This window comes from Mus musculus, chromosome 4 (assembly GCF_000001635.26).
Source record: "Mus musculus strain C57BL/6J chromosome 4, GRCm38.p6 C57BL/6J".
Classification (NCBI taxonomy): Eukaryota; Metazoa; Chordata; class Mammalia; order Rodentia; family Muridae; genus Mus; species Mus musculus.
Window position 1 is genome coordinate 61657190 of NC_000070.6, and position 3666 is coordinate 61660855.

A 3666-nucleotide genomic window follows, 5' to 3' on the forward strand; every position below is an offset into this window, starting at 1 on the left:
ATGCATTATAAATTTTATAATGTCACCTCAAGGGACATTCTTTGATATCTCAAAATTTAAATATGACAACCACTGATATTCTTTTTATTGTTCTGATAATATATGACAAAGAAAGAAAACATAAAAATCTGTACAAACTCATTCTTAACAAACTACAAGGTTGTGCATATCCAGTTGCCTTGAGCTATGTGCTGCCCACCCCCTACCACAGCTTCATTGTCCAGCCACTTCTCCCTGCCCTCCACCAGAAATGCTGTACCTGGAATATACAGGTAATAACCTACTTCCTGGCCCCAAATCCCCTGCCTCTATGTCACCCGGAGCACAACCAGCTCCACTGAGACTTGTCCAGCTCAAGGCTTCCCATAGGAGGCCTGCTGCACCAGGAATATCCAGGTTAGGCCCAATTTCCTGATACCTGTTACATCTATAAAATCCAGGGACAACCAGGTGAGTATAAGAACATAACCAATAAGAGCCACTGAAATATGCCATCTTGAGAGCATAGCTATCTCAGTACAGCAACCCTGGTTATCCTAACACAATTAAAGAACAAGAAAATGACATTAAATTCAATCTTCTAAAGATGATAGAAGTCTTTAAAGAATAAATGAATAAATTCCTTAAAGAAATTCAGGAAAATACAATAAAACAGGTAGAGGTCTTCATCTCCCCACTCTCACCAATAGATAGATCATTGAGATAGAAAGTAAGCAAAGAAAATTTGAAACTAACAAAAGTTATGAATTAAATATACCTAACACATATCTAGAGAACATCTCACCCAAACACAAAAGAATATACCTTCTTCTTAGCATCTCATCGAATCTTTTCTAAAACTGACCACATAGTTGGTCACAAAGCAGCTGGTCTTGTTATCTCAACAGATAGAAGAACATTGAAATAACTCCTAGTATCCTCTCATACTATCATGCATTAAATCTAGAGTTCAACAATAGAAACAACCTAAAGGCCACAAACTCATGGAAAATGAACAGTTCTCTACTCAATGATCCTTGAGTCAAGGAAGAAATAAAGAAAATAATTCTCATACTACTAATTTAAAAGTACACCTGAAAGCTCCAGGGAAAAAAGGAGAAGAAAGCATACCCAAGGGGAGTAGTTGGTAGGAGATTATCAAACAAGGCAGGAATCAATAAGTTAGAAACAAAGAATAGAATACAGAGAATCAAGGAAACCAAGAGCTGGTTCCTTGAAAAATTCAACAAAATAAACAAATCTTTAGCCTAACCACCTAAGAGGCAAAGACACAGTATCTACATAAACAAAATCAGAAATGAGAAGTGAGACATAACCATATACACTTTGGAAATTCAAAGAATCATTTGGCCCAACCTACAAAGCCTGTACTCCATCCATAAAACTGAAAAATCTATCTGAAATGGATGACTTTCTAGATAGATTCCACTTATCAAAGTTAAATCAAGATCAGGGAAAGTATTTAAATAACCCTATAATCCCTAAGGAAATAGAAGCAGTCATTAAAAGTCTCCCATCCCAAACAAAAGAAGGCTCCAGAGCTCACCCTGTGCCACTGCTCTCCATACCCAAATTCTGCTATGAGAGAGCTGGTCTCTCAGGAGTGCTGACACACCTGTGAACACTGGTAAGGACCACCAGTTTTGGTCAAATTCCTGGCCCAAGAAGGACCCACCCAGAACCATCAGGACAGAGGAACCAAGGAATGGTGGAGGACAGGGTCCTTCTGGTTTCGGTCTGCACCCCTAATCTGAACCTGTGCCACAGTTCTCCATACCCAAATTCTTCCTGGAGAGAACTGGTCTCCCAGGAGTACTGACACACAGACTTGCAGTTGGGACAGGCAACAGTCAAAGACAGCAAGTCCAGCTAACACCACAGATTACCAGATGTCTATTGGGCCTCCCTGCTTTATAAGCACAGTCTCTTAGTAGACTCTCGGGCCTTGATCAGAGAAAAATTTATCTTGCCTCATTCTTTTCTTGCTGTCTAGTCTTTTTCAGCCCCAGCCTGCCTTTCAGGAGTACCTGGTTCATGTAAGCCACGGGCGGCTTAGAGTTACAGCTATAAGCAAGTTCAAGAATCTTAAAACAGAAACCAAAGTTATTTGGCAACATCAGAACCCAGCTCTCCCACCACAGCAAGTTCTAGATACACCAACACAACAAAAAAGTAAGATTAGGATTCAAATAGGATTTAGATTATGGTCTACTGTGCTTCACTAAGCTCAACTCTTTTATTTGCATTCTGGGGATCAAACTCAGGACCTCACACTGCACAGCAAGCTCTTGACCAGTTGAGTTGTTGTCCCAGCCCTTGACCCTTTTTGATACAGCAGTTAGTCTAGCTGAATACTTTAATGTTTGAAATTGGGACCTTTCCTTCCTCCGTAAAAGTATGCTCCAAAAAGACTTGGAGAAATGACAACCCTCTTATTCTCTCTAATAGCTAAGTTTAACATGTAAGCACTTCCTTGGCTCTATCCCCTACCAAATACAGATCCCCAAACCAAGTATTGGCTTAGGTTGTTGCTCCCAACAACCTAACATGGAGCATCCTCTCTTTGTCTTCAAATTTTAGTATCACCCCATGAAAGGCCACTAGGAGCAGATTTGTAAGTAAAATAAAGTTGGGTTTACTAGTACTACTGATGTTGTGAAGAAATACCTGAGGGCAGCCTGGGGCATCTCAGAAAGAACCTGAGCTGGGGAGGTAGCTGGGTTACTAAGGTGTTTTCCATGAAAGCCTGAGGACCTCTCTTGGATCCCCAGGAACCACAGAAGATGCCTAGTGATGCAAGTCCTGTAATCCCAGCACTGGGGAAACAGAGGCAAGGAGATCCTGGGGTTTGCTTGCCAGTAGGTCTAGCCACATTCATAAGCTCTAGTTGAAGAGAAAGACTCTGCCTCAGAAAACTACGTGGAGAATGAGAGAGGAAGACATTTGACACCAACATCTGGCTTCTACATATACACATGCACAGGTGCATATGAACCTTCACACACATACACACACACACACACACACACACACACACACACACACACACACAAGACAATCTTTATAAAAGGAATGAAGAAAGGAACCTGCTGTAGGATTTAGGGATGTTTCAGGAAGCTCTAGGTTGGGTGCAATGGGGAAATGACCCCTCAATTGTTAAATAGCTCAATAGATCCCATTTATAATAAGTGGACAGAAACATAAAGCTAACTCTGCAATTGATAAAGAAGTAGCTGTCACTGGTTTTAACCAGAGGACAGACACCAATTTAGATGGCAAAATGATCTTGTGATGACAATCTCAGGATGATGGTGCCTAATGTTCATATTTTGTGAAGTCATTCATTCCAGATAAGGCATTCTGGCCAACCATGAGCAACAGGGCAGTTTGTTAAAGTGGGAACTGCTAGTTCTAGCATTCAAGCCAGTCCTAAGGTGTCAGCAGCTGCTTTGATCTTTAGAATGGATGTTCCTCTCACTTCTGCAGCTACAGGCAGTTGTGTTCTTTCTGTATGTCATGTGAGGTTGGGTATCTGTCCTCAAAATCTCTCTTCTTCAGCCCTTGCTCCTCTGAGGATGCTTGCTTATGTGGAATGCTTGGGCTTTTGTGACAGTTGTCCCGAACTCTCTATGCACCCTTAGCTGTAATCTACAACCGGATCACAAA